The sequence below is a fragment of the Branchiostoma lanceolatum genome, chromosome 17 (assembly GCF_035083965.1).
Source record: "Branchiostoma lanceolatum isolate klBraLanc5 chromosome 17, klBraLanc5.hap2, whole genome shotgun sequence".
Classification (NCBI taxonomy): Eukaryota; Metazoa; Chordata; class Leptocardii; order Amphioxiformes; family Branchiostomatidae; genus Branchiostoma; species Branchiostoma lanceolatum.
In genome coordinates, this window is record NC_089738.1 from 20,114,011 (window position 1) to 20,127,158 (window position 13,148).

At 43.4% G+C, this 13,148-nt stretch overlaps 1 protein-coding gene across 12 annotated transcripts in view; it reads right to left on the reverse strand.

Annotated features, from left to right (window-relative positions):
- The window catches only part of LOC136423644 (guanine nucleotide exchange factor DBS-like), a 161,788-nt gene that overhangs the window by 17,201 nt on the left and 131,439 nt on the right, over nt 1–13,148 (reverse strand). The window lies entirely within an intron of this gene.

Here is a 13,148-nt window from a genome sequence, read left to right on the forward strand (position 1 = left end):
GCTTTCTAAGTCAAAACACCCTGACAAAGTCTTGGGCGGATTCCAAGAAATGATGTGACACTTGAGCTCCAAGGGAATAAGTTAAGACAAAAGTCCTTGTGTGGAATAAGGAGGAAACATAACCTCATTCTTTCAAGGTGACTTACGCATGACCTCTAAGGCAGCCCTCCCAATGACAAGAGCAGCCTTGGAAAGTCTGAGGTTCAGTTGTAATCAGCTGGGGTTTCTTTGTCACTTCTTTAATAGTTTTAACTCACACTAAGATGTTCTTACTGTAAGTGGTGTAATAATTTCTGTGTGCTTGGAAGATGTTTAATTTTCTTCTTTATTCTTCCCATCTGTAATTTCTGAAGGTCGGCACTTGGCAGTAGTTTTGTGAGGCTCACCTCCTGCCCCTCCCCCTACCGCAGTGGTACGTCCCACAAGTGTTTTTGATTCAGGGTTTGACAGGCACAGAGCTCCTCCATAACCAGGTCAGCAGGCTGGGGACCACAACTCCCCACTCTCCTCTAAACATTGCTTCTAAACCGGCTTCTTAAACCCCAACTCTCGGATTTACCTTCAGAGCAGGACTTGGACTCATCTACTAATCTTCTTCTCCTAAGGTAAGATGTCAGTTTTTTCTCCTCCACTTTTGATAGAAAGTCAGCTTTACTGTGGAGAGGATGGGGAGGTTAGAGTAAACACAAGAGGTGTCAGTTTGCCAGCTAACAGAAAATGTGCCCCTCTGTCTCCGCCTGCCCTCGCCCTGTAACTGTATGTAGCCCCTGTAGTTCCCTGTGCAGTAGTCTGTAGTGCTTCAGCGGTGGTGTTGTGTATGGCTGTGTGAGCTTAGAGGCTTCCTTTGTTGGGTGCTTCAGTTCTGAATCAGCTGTTTAGATAGAGGATTTCTGAGCCCCCAGTAGCTGCTGCCAGGCAGGAGGAAGTGTAGCGGTTTGTTGGTGTACATTACTGATGCTTGTACAGCCTGCTATGTCCACACACCGCCAGGACTCTCCCCAGCCCTGCATTTTTCCTGCCCTGATCAGAGTCCAAACAACTGGCGTTTCTCCTGCTGGACACAGGAGTCCAAACAAACACACACTGATGGAGGCAACAGCTGACGGGATTCCCAGGGATGGAGTTTCCATAGGAATTCTGGACTTCCAAAGGCTTTCTGGGGTTCCATATGCACTCTGGGTTTCCATTTTCATTCTGGGCTTCCAAAGGCATTCTGTACTTCCAAACGCATTCTATGATTCCAAATGCATTCTGGGGTTCCAAAGGCATTCTGGGCTTTTTAAGGCATTCTGGGGTTCCAAAGGTATTCTGGGATTCTAGAGGCATTCAATGTATGATTCCATGTGCATTCTTGGCTTCCATAGTCAGTTTGATGAGATCTGTTACTGTCTTCACAACACCATATATCATTATGCAACAAATTTTCCCCATGAGGAGGAGTAAAACCCTGAGGAAGTTGTGATGGAGGCCATGTCAGTAGGTTTAATCGGTTGGAGATGGACATGATTTAATCATCTGGTGATCTGGATTCAGATCCAGGTTGTCCAGAAATCATCCCAGGAATTCCTCCCCACTGCAGGATGCTGGGATGCCAGGAGGTCAGGTAACGGGATATTCTGCTGACCAAACTCAACATCTCCTAAGGCCATATTGTTTCATAATACGGATGATATTTGCGCACATCAATTTTCGTCGCATTTCCAAAAGGAAAAGTAAAAAGCAGCTGAAAAAGGAGAATTTGCAAAAAAACATATCTAGGAAAACGGATACTAATTATGTCGTAGAATGCGAAAATCAATTCCAAAGTCAAAGAAGAGGATGTGAAGAAGTGAAAATGAAGAATCCATTCTTTGGTATGCCATACTCTGTGTGTTCAGTCATTTGTTCAACCTTGCTGACCATATTGATTTCATAATGAAGGCAACTTTTATTTTTGGCTAAACTTTATAGTTATTCGCATGCTTTCATCAGTTTTGGGGTTCCCAGAGAATGTAATCCATATAATCAAATCAACATGGCCTAAATCTGGCACCAGTCCATCAGCTAAGATCTCCACACACAAGAAACAACTGAATTACAAATAGATTTCTCTTCCTCAGCCCTTGGGACTCCTGGTTGTTTTGTCCCATTGTCGGGAACAGTCGTCATTGTTACGGAGGTCAGGGGTCAACAGTTGCCATTGTGTTCTAGAGGTGAGAGGTCACTCGCAGTTATTCTGTTACGGAGGTCAGGGTTCACAATTTCTGCTAGTCTCAATATGGTTCCTCTGCGCTGGTACAAAACCTCCACAGGAACCACTTTCAGAGCAGATTTTCCCCCCACCAGGGAACCCTCTGTACACAGTGGAGTTCTTGCTGTGAAACCTGCCTACAAACTATTAGTGTCAAGACTGGACTGAGGTCCCCATTCCTCACAGCAAGGAGGTTATACATAACCTCCTTGTTCACATCAAGTGTGACAAGCCGCCACAAACTACTCATAAATGGGTCGGCAATGATGCTGTCGTCTATAAAAACGTATTAAAGACACAACACCATCTCTGCAATTTCCTTGACACTCCGTCTTACATCCGTTGTATCTGGTGAGTCATAACAACGCCCTTGACTTTGTGAGTTTGCTGGGCTGCTGCCTTAATGTTATCATCCTGGATTAAAAACACAAGTTTTGAAAGCTGTAGTTAAAGTATGATTTGCACGGTCAGCATTCAGAAGCCATTCCCAGCACCAGCACTATATACCCGTCAAGTGTAGCAGATTCATCAACAAGTTGATGTTGGCTACCAAACCCAAAAAAGAAGAAGCCTCCCTGCTAACAGAGGATTTCACCCAAACTCATAATTCTTCCAAATGAGTGCTTCCATTGATATTGAATGACTCTCCAGCTGGATGGGGAGGGGGGTGACCTCTGATGTTCTATCAAGGGCAGGTTTTACAGAAGTCAGTTCTCCCAGCTTACAATGTAACCTGCCTTCTCCACAAGACATCACAGTCTGATAAAGTTCATCTAAGACTGTGCAGTATGCTACTGGAAAGGGTTGCAGTCCTAATTATGACGGGACGTGGTACACTGTTCATTGTATTTGTCAGAAAGAGTAGGGGAATTTCCCCAGTAATATGAACCTGTAGATACTGTTCAATTATTAGACTTAGCGTCTATTGTCTTAAGCTTTCACAACCAGTGGAAGAAAAACTCTTCACTGAGCTTAACTGGTTCGAGATCTCTTGTTACTTTTTTTCACTATTCGCTGACAGAAGCTTGAGTTGACCTTGCAGCTGGATGGGAGGGGGGGGTGACCTCTATACTCTATGACAGGGTCAATTAATCGCTCAGCTCATTTCCCTCATCAGACATCTCAGTTTGGCAGAGGTTCCGTCTCTTGTCATCTGAGAATGAAGCTGAAGCAGCTGGCCACTGTAATTTGGCCAAGTGCCTGTCTGGGGCAGACAGGTCAGGATCACTTCACACGGATCTGCAGTGGATGTCACTTGAAGACGGAAGAAAAACATCCAGACTTTGCATGATGTACAAAATGACTAATAAATTGTGGACATACCGACTGATAAGTATCTAACACCAGCTCAGGAAAGGCCTTTAAATAAGTACCAGAGTTATCAACCAAGGATTGATATCTTCAAAAATTTATATTTTCCGTGAACCAGAATGGAACTCCTTGTCATCAAGTACTGTAGGAGCAGCATCCTCACTAAGTATTAAAGAACGGTTGCAGTCAGATGTGCAAAGACCAGGTGTAACAGGCCGTTCAGTATAATATGACCAGCTGCTGCCGCGCCGCGTGCCTGCGAAGCTGGTGTGTTACGCCGAATGGGGGTTATACTGTCTATATAGATACAGATACAGGACCCAAGCTGGTGTCCTATGTCAGGGCCTGATCACTTCACACAGGACCCAAGCTGGTGTCCTATCAGTATCACTCCTATGTTAGTCGCTGAACACGTCTTGTACTTGTTTTGTCTGCCAGAAGAACATTGTGCAAATATACTTGGGAGTGACGCCTGCAACATTTTGGTGGGATGCCTGCCACTTCTGACAGCTCAGAGCTGGTTTAGAGCATCAATCAGTCAGTCAGGTAGATCAGGTTTCAGATCATAGCATCCAAGAATTTAGACAAGACAAACCTTTGCCACAGAAGGAAAGTGTTGGCGATTCTTAGCAACTATTCTTAGCCCAAGAATGGATAAGAATGGATAAGACATTTGAAGTAAAGTCAGTCATAAGCTAACTTATATTATCACTGGTGGTCAGTATTATAGAAATGCTGGTAAAACATACAGTGTTATAAAACCATCTTGGGGATAAGAAGTGGTTGCTGTTCACCTTGTAATGTCTAGTGCTTCACTGTTTCTGTAGCAGGATAAATTCTTTAAAAACCCCGGATAGCATAGCCCTTCCCGGTAGTAAAGGCACATCCTTGACACGGGACGCCCAATTTATGACCCTTCCAAACCAATGTGCCCTTTCCAGGATTGTACTAGGGTGTTCCAGTTACCGACTGATTGGAACCAGGAGTTCAACTGTGAGGCAATGGAGCTATAGAGTATAGTACAGGAACATCCCTATAGTACATAGCTAACAAGTGGTTGCAGCAGAGAACCCCCCCCCCCCCCAACACACGTGTCAGCTGTTGGCGAACAGCTGTCATGAATAAGAACATCGTGCAGCTCATGCCCACTTACCGGTGGTCCTTGTACAAAACACACAAACAAACATGGCTTTACTAATTACCCTTATACAGAAATAACACCCAAACAAACATGGATATTAACGTTACTAATAGCCCTGCAGGTACTAATACACAAACAAACATGGCCTGGTTTACTAATGACCTTGTACATAACTAACACACAAACAGACATGACCATTACTAATGACCTTGTGCAGAACTAACACCAAAACAAACATGGACAAAGCTGGACAACAGAATGCTTATGACATTAGGCAGACAAGGTCAAGCATAGAATCCATTTTTAACCAATTAAGATGAGTTAAGATTTGGATACATTAGAACTCGAACACAAAATGTCATTCTTTCAAGTCACTTTCTAAATACTGTCGATCAAGCAGTTTGATGCAATTGCAAGGATTTGATAATCTGTCCCCCTCTCCACAATCCCCTTGGTACAGCCCACTTCAGCTCTCTTACTCAGACAAGTTCTGTGTGTATGGAGAAACAGATCAGTGGCTTTTCAACAACATAAGCCCACTGCTGACAGTTCTAATGAAAGTTAAACCCAGAAATATTGCTTTAATGACGAAATTAGACCAACCAATAGGCTGGAATTGTAGCCTGGTTATTACCAGGTGGTTGATGTTAGCCAGCCTTTGTCTGTTTCCTTCAAGGTTAAATCCCATAACCACACGACCTTGGCAGAAGTTCATACCAAACATTCTGGGCAAGATGGTGGAACTTTGTACCACTAATGTACAGATTAGGCCGTGCCACCTCTGGAAGGGGAGGGGGGCAGCATCAAAGGAAACTCACACAAAGGTCAAGTCAAGGTGACCTTCAGGCCAATCACTTTGGTTACAGAGTTGATGGCTGCCAGGGTTTGTGTCTGGACAACTTAGCTCTCAAATAAAGCCATTTGATGGTCGAAGTCTTGTGTAAGTAGATTTGTAAGTCCTGAGTAATGATATATCAGGTGTATTTGCAGCCAGTGCCACAGGCAGGTACCCAGTGTGTAGGGTAATGAGGCTGTTTAACGTGTTCGAGGCACCTCCTCGAGCACGGGACCCCCGTTTTACGTCCCTCCCGGAAGACGATTTCGTGGAAAGCTTCGTGAGGCCACAGCAATCCGGACGTCCTTGGTTGGTCTCGCGTTGCTTAACTTCCGAGATCGAGGGATCGGGTGTATCCAACGCGCAGTCCTTAGTGAGTAGGTGTTGTTGTGACAGAGGTTTGTAAGTTCTGAGTAGCCTGGTATCCAAACCTATCATTATAGCTCCCAAGTCTCCGCTCCACAAATAGTTGCGGAGAGGAGACTAGGGAGCTATAATAGGTTTGGATTCCAGGCTAAGTTCTGATTGAGTAGATTTTGTTGTGAACGTGGTTTGTAACTTGTGTAAGTCCAGAGTGAGAAGATCTAATCATCTTGTTGTGACAGTGGTTTGTTGTGTCTGCTGTTAGACCTGTCCTTGGCTTGATCCAGGTGTCATTGACAGGTTCTGGTTAAGGCCAGAGTAAACTGATTAAAACCTCCGTCCTCAGTCCCTTTATCCCCTGTAATGTGACCCTTTCCTGGGGACAGACAGGACTAGAACTTGAAAGAAGAACTTATTTTGGGGTGACGTGCAGCTGCCTATCTCTCAATCTCATTGTGCAAGTGGTGTGTATCTATTTATTCATTTCATTTATGAATCTTTCGGGTAGTCCTTTCAGGTAGGTAACTGATTTCCAAGGGAGCCCAGTGGCCCGTGAAACAAAGAAGCAAGTAAAATTAAAAATAGTCTCCTGCCCCCCCCCCTCCTGGCCCCCCGGGATTCGAACCTACTGAAACCGGGCAGCCAGGTAACAGGTACGCACGCCTTAACCACTAGGCTAAAAGTAAAAGGTCAGTCGAAACATATGGAGGCACTTGAACGCCACTGTTACACATGCTTTGAAGACGGGTTAAATTGGTTAACCAATGCAATTTTTTAACTTTTAGATCAAAAATAAGAAGTAGATTGATAGATTTCATTGGTAGTGAAATTTTTCTTTTACCAAACCTTTCAATCATCAGGATAAATCAGATGAAACTGCTGCAAAAGAATAAATGTTTTGATAAAAACTACATATGTAAAGAAATGTACATGTAAGTCTGTAACTATTAGTTTTTATATTCACACTCCTTGACAAATGTAGGTGAAACTAACAAGACGTTTTGTGTTCTTGTTTCGGGGCCAAGAAGCCGTCCTGCTAATCCGTCTGATCCAGGCAGGGTTTGTTGACTCTGCAGCCGAACAGATCCGCTGGTGTAGTTTCGCTGCAGTCGAAACATCTTTTATAAACAGGACACAAAAACACAGGCAGAATGGGAGAAAGGAGGAGCCCGAAGGACTATCTGACACTTTCTTAGTGGAGAAAAACAGCCTATCCTTTTGTCTGATTATCATTTAATGTCAGATGTATTTATGTTTCGCCAATTATGTTTCGCCAACGAAACATATTGTTTTTGTAATTGTAAGGTTTCTTCTTCTCCTTCTCCTTCTCCTTCTCCTTCTTCTCCTGTCAAATCTTCAAATCGCTTCTTCTCGGTCGTCCGTCGACCAAATTAGCTGAAATTTGGTATGCAGGTAGAGTACGTGTATACCCCCAGACCCTTTTAAAATTTTTTTGATATAAGTTTTTAAAATGATTTTATGGAGGTTTTTTGGTCATTTTCAGACAAAAGTCGCACATGATGGCCTCCAGTGCCGTGGTGTTGAAACCTGAGGACCTGAAATTTGGTTTAGTTGTGCATTGGATATTTACCCGAAGGACCCCATTATTTTTTTTGGCATACACTACTTCAACATGATTTATTTTGCACATTTTGGATGCAATTTTTGGTTATTTTCTGTCGGGGCCAGCAAGAACTAGGTCATACTGTAACATAAGCCCTCCTACACGTCCCCTGATCTGGGACTTAAAACCAAGCAGATGTCAGGGTAATGGTATTACAGAAAGTTATATGTACCTTATGTTACATGGTACGGATGTTATATTTGAGATGTAGGTACCTATAGGAAAGGTGACTACACCTGACAATTACTTATGCTAATGAGGACCTAATTCGCATAATGTATGCATAAAGTTGTATGTCCCTTACCGTAAATGCTGCGGATGTCATCTTTGAGATGTAGGTTCCTTTAGGAAAGGCGAACACACCAGGCCATAAATTATGCTAATGAGGACCCAATTTGCATAATCGATGCATGAAATTGTATGTCCCTTACCGTAAAAGCTGCGGATGTCATCTTTGAGATGTAGGTACCTTTAGGACAGGCGAACACACCTGGCCATAAATTATGCTAATGAGGACCTCATTTGCATGATTTATGCTTAAACTTGTAATTCCCTTACCGGAAAAGCTGCAGATGTCAGATTTGACATGTACGTACCGTTAGGAAAGGTGATCACACCTGGCCATGAATTATGCTAATGAGGACCTCATTTGCATAATTCTTGCATTAACTTGTATTTCCCTTACCGTGCCAGCTGCGGATGTCATCCTTAAGATGTAGGTACCATTAGGAAAGGTGAATGCACCTGGCCAAAAATTATGCTAATGAGGACCTCACTTGCATAATTTATGCATCATGTTGTATTCCCCTTACTGTCAAAGCTGCGGATGTCATCTTGAACATGTAGGTACATGTAGGAAAGGTGAAAGCACCTGGACATAACTTCTGGTCATGAGGACCTCATTTGCATAAATTATGCAGAAACTTGGATTTGCCCAGGAGTTATTTTGGGACAGCCCACTTCTTGCATGAGGAGTATGGGCGAAACATCCTGAATTTGCTCTTAAAGCAAATGACGGCCAGTCTAGTTGTTACTAATTTAGTCTTGGACTATTATCTTTTTAGCCTGGGTGCCATCCTAGATTACTACCGGGCTCCAGCGTTCACTCACCCTTTTTTTTTAGGGTAGTGACAGCAGGAGCCCCAGTGGTGATCTAGGATGGCACACATTAGGCTAGTATCTTTTCTCCTACATATCATTCCTTCCTTCCTTCCTGTAGTCCTTTCTTCATTCCTTCCTTCATTCATTATTTAGAACACTAGTATAATACATATATGTAGTCCGTAGTTGTTGTTATTCCATGTTATTTGTGGTGCATTGTACCTGTTGCAATTGTTGTGCAATAAACTTGACTTGACTTCATTTGTTCTTTCCTTCATTCTTTCCCTCTGTCATTTCTTTCCTCTGTTCATTCACTCCGGTTCCAATTAGTTGGTAACTGGGAGACCCCATTTCAAATCGGGAAAGGGTATCCTAGTTGGAGCTGCACTGTTTTTCGGAAGGGATATAAAATGCCACAGTCCCATGATCAAGTAGGTGCCTCGAGCACGTTACAACAGCCTCATTACTCAGATGGGTACCTACTGACTGTAATAATACAACAAGGTGAAGTATCATTCAAATGAGGGAAAGAAAAGTAAACCACGCGTCTACTTGGGCTAAATTGCTGCCCCCCAGCTGCAGAATGGTAGGTCCTGGGGAATGAGGAAGTAGCCACTACCACGGCTCGTTACACCTGCCTGCAGGGGTGCGCAGGTTCCGGGTGAGCGACCTTCCTCATTACCCAGGCTGAAGGTCAATTTGGGGGCTTCTGAGACAGGAGAAAGCTTGAAGACGTTCACGGTAGGTCTGGGCTGTCTGCTGTCTTAGTTTCAGCTTGAAGTCTTGAGGTTTCTTAGAAAGCCTGAAGTATTCATTATCTCTTCAACAAGTTTTAGTAGTAGCTTGTGGGTTGAATTGTTTTTTTTTTGAGGAAGTTCTTAGGAAGGAATTTTGCTGGTGTTGTTATGTGATACTGTAACTATGTTGTCCTGTGGAGTCCTATTCGAATTCAGTTTCACATTTTCTGTGTTTTTGCATGCAAGAGAGACGTTTACTGTTACTGTCTCACTCTGTGGCTATATATTGGGAAAGTTTAGTTTCTCACTGAAGCCCTGAACTTTGCATCTTTCATTGCCTGAACAGCTATAGACACCACTGTCCTGTGTTTTGGTCTGGGCAGCTAAGATGTCGTACCTTACTCGTCTTATATATCAGGAAGATTTAAAGTTGGTGTATCATTCTGCAGTGTGTGATGAGTCTGCCCAGTTCTGGGTTCAGTGGTGTGTGATACACCCCGGGTTAGGAACAGCCGACCTCGCCACATACTCGTTTCATTAGCAATGTGGCAGCTTTCCAAACCGTCTGACTTGTAACCATTTCTTCACTCCACCAAACGTCTGAGTTGTAGCCATTTCTTCACTCCACCAAACCGTCTGAGTTGTAGCCATTTCTTCACTCCACCAAATCGCCTGACTAAAAATGTAGCCATTTCTTCACTCTACCAAACGTCTGAGTTGTAACCATTTCTTCACTCCACCAAACGTCTGAGTTGTAGCCATTTCTTCACTCCACCAAACGTCTGAGTTGTAGCCATTTCTTTGAACTCCTCCAAACCGTCTGACTAAAAATGTAGCCATTTCTTCACTCCACCAAACCGAGTTGTAGCGAAATGTGAAGCATTTTTCTAACAAAACGAGCAGTTTTAAGATATTTTTCTAAGATGTCCGACTACTATTCTTGGCTCTCCGCCTTTTACAAGAAAAGTTATGAGATACCAGCTGTTCTAGGTTGGCAAAACAAATCCGTCAGGTTCTGAGCCCATATTTTGCAATTGCCCCACATGTAACTTCCATTAACATTAATCTGCCACTTTGAAAAACAGTGGGTTTGAGAGATCTCTAGTGCAGCGCCCCCCAGATATGCACAGTTTAGATACACAGGACTGCATTATACTGGGGGACGTTGGGTTGGAAATCTGTTTACTATTTCAGACATATCTTTTCAGTATTCGTCAAGCAGAGGTTTCGATCGGGGGGATAGTAGTGGCTGGGATTTTTAAGAGGGCCTGCATGCCCCTTTTACGTAGAGGGTAATTGGCCGTTTTAATTTTACGTAGAGCGTTGCCAACCACCCCATAATTTAGCGTAGAGCGTAGGGAGGCTTTTCTGAATTTAGCGCAGAGCGTAGGGAGGCTTTCTGAATTTAGTGTATTACGTAGCCGGCCCTCCGAATTTAGCATAGAGCGTTGTCGGGACCCCCCATACAGGCCCTCTTTTAACACTGGCCACTACTATCCCACCCCCTGATTGAAAACTCTGCTTGTAGAATATCTTTTCAAGCTGAAGGTGGTGGACTTATGTTAGTAGGCTAGATGGTACATAAGTAATAAGGGCCAACCCAGTTCCATGCACTTTGCCCAAATTATAATCCTGGAAAAAGGTTATCATTAATCATGACCTTAGCGGGAATCTTCCAAGGAACCTGTCCTGCACAACACTAATTATAACGAACCCAGACCAGTCGACTGTGCTAACGAACTCTAACCAGGCTGTCCTAACGAACCCGTGTCGGCCTGACATGTACCGTATGGTGTTCACTATTCACAAGCGCTGAGACATGCTGCGTGCTACAGGCCAGATTAACCTGGTATCCAGAGCAATTATACCGAGCGTGGACCTACACCGGCCCGCGCCCGGAGCTTCCTCGGGACCTACCCTCCCGCTGGCCCGACAACGTACCCCGCCCCACTTCCCGCTTGCCAAACAAGATCCACTCTCTAAGACTTGTTCCGGCTGCGGATCTTCTTTGGCTAGCAGATAGTGGGGCGGGGTAGATCTTCGGGGGAGCGGAAGGGTAGGCCCGGGTAACTCGGAGCGCGGGCCGGTATACATATGCTTTGGATTCCAGGGTAGGCCAGATGGACTGAGAAGGTGCTTCTAAGTTTAACTGTTTCTGAGGGAAGATTAACCATACAATCGGTGATGAAGGTCAGACATCCAGGTAATAAGATATGCCAAAACAGTCACTCAAGCAACTGGATAAAGTTTTAAAACAGTCAGACATTTCAGACAGCATCCATGGCCGTGACTATCTTTTGTCAGAGACTATTTAAAGAAATGGAGAACCAAGTTTTGGACCAAAAGTCTAAATTGAAATGTTAACCAATAAAAAGTACAATCATTCACTTAAAACTTGTCTGCACTGGTCATTCACTTAAACTTTAACAGTCACTAAACTAACATTGCCAGTATTCTGACCAATCAATCAATCAATCAATCAATCAATCATATCATAGCAATCATCTGCATGCATCATCTTCTGATGCATGGCCGCTGTATCATCTGCAGCCATCATTTGCTGATGCATGGCGGCTGTAACATCTGCAGCCATCATTTGCTGATGCATGGCGGCTATAACATCTGCAGCTATCATTTGCTGATGCATGGTGGCTATAACATCTGCAGCCATCATCTGCTGATGCATGACGGCTGTAAAGTTACACCATTGGAAACAAAACCACTGAATCTGCACAGTTTCAGCAACTGGCAGCCAGTAATGGAGTAGTATAACAGTGACGAAAGAACCGAATTATTTAAACAAGTTATCACGAAATATCCCTACTTTTGCACATTCACGGATGAACAAAAAGCTACCTTTCTCTTGAAATCACAGAACCCACAAATACTAGAAAAAGTGGGACTTTTCGTCTTCCACTGCTTCCAAAAAAGAAGTCAAACCCAGCTAATTTAGATATAACCAACAATTGTATATAGTACCAGTAACCTATAATATTGTTACAGCAAAGTCAGACACAGTTTACTGACACATGTATGTTTTTCCTATGTTTTTATCATGTATTTGCAATTAGCCCACGGGCATGAACTTGCAATAAACTTCTCATTATTAACAGAGTACACCTCTGCATGCCAGCTGACAGGGATACATGCTGACGTCTGCTGTTAATTAAACCTCCTAATCACTGAGTAGCTTCTGGATTCTAAGAAGCCAATTTAAGGAATTGTTTTCCTAGACATTATAAGAAGATGATATCTTGCACTGAACCCCCATTAGGAAACCCAGAATAGATAGACACAACATGTTCTGCAGTTGGATGACAACAATACTGTGTTGGCCTCTGATAAACTGCTGTGCTGTTGCCATGTTTGATTGGTTAGACTGTGACCGTTGCCCTATCAGCTGATCGAAGGTTTGTTCTGACCTTGTGTCAGGCGGAATTAACAAGGAAAGGCAGGCCCAAGGTCACCTGCAGTCCTGAAGGTCAGAAGGTTTTAACGAAGCCCTGCCAACGAAACAATCCAATAATACCCCCCCCCCCCACTCAACTCTTAGCGGCCTGAATAAAACTCTAAATCAGACTCTTCTATCTTCTAGAACATTTCTCAAGAAAACCATAAGACATCATAACAGTCTGTCCCTTTTAACAGATTTTTTACGTTACTTTATTTATTTTCTGACAAAACCAAAGAATATTTTAGAAATATGACCTTCTGACATTGCCATTTTACAACGACTTGTGACATCACTGGTTGTTTTTAAATGTCCTTCAATGACCTTAACCTTGACAAGATGCTTACAAAAGTTC